At 52.9% G+C, this 208-nt stretch overlaps 1 pseudogene; it reads right to left on the reverse strand.

Annotated features, from left to right (window-relative positions):
• Positions 1 to 104: 104 nt before the first annotated feature.
• LOC118345111 lies at positions 105 to 208 on the reverse strand (annotated as a pseudogene; the record flags this gene model as incomplete).

Genomic DNA, 208 nt, shown 5'->3' on the forward strand with positions numbered 1-208 from the left:
AAACCCATGGCTACGCGATGGGCAGGGCGAGATTTCCCGAAAAATCCACTCCCGAGTGGTCCTTCTTGTCAATTTATCTCGCAAGGCGGAAAAAACAAAAACGACGGGTGCAACACGAGGACTTCCCAGGAGGTCACCCATCCTAGTACTACTCTCGCCCAAGCACGCTTAACTGCGGAGTTCTGATGGGATCCGGTGCATTAGTGCT

Source organism: Juglans regia, unplaced genomic scaffold (assembly GCF_001411555.2).
Source record: "Juglans regia cultivar Chandler unplaced genomic scaffold, Walnut 2.0 Scaffold_14605, whole genome shotgun sequence".
Classification (NCBI taxonomy): Eukaryota; Viridiplantae; Streptophyta; class Magnoliopsida; order Fagales; family Juglandaceae; genus Juglans; species Juglans regia.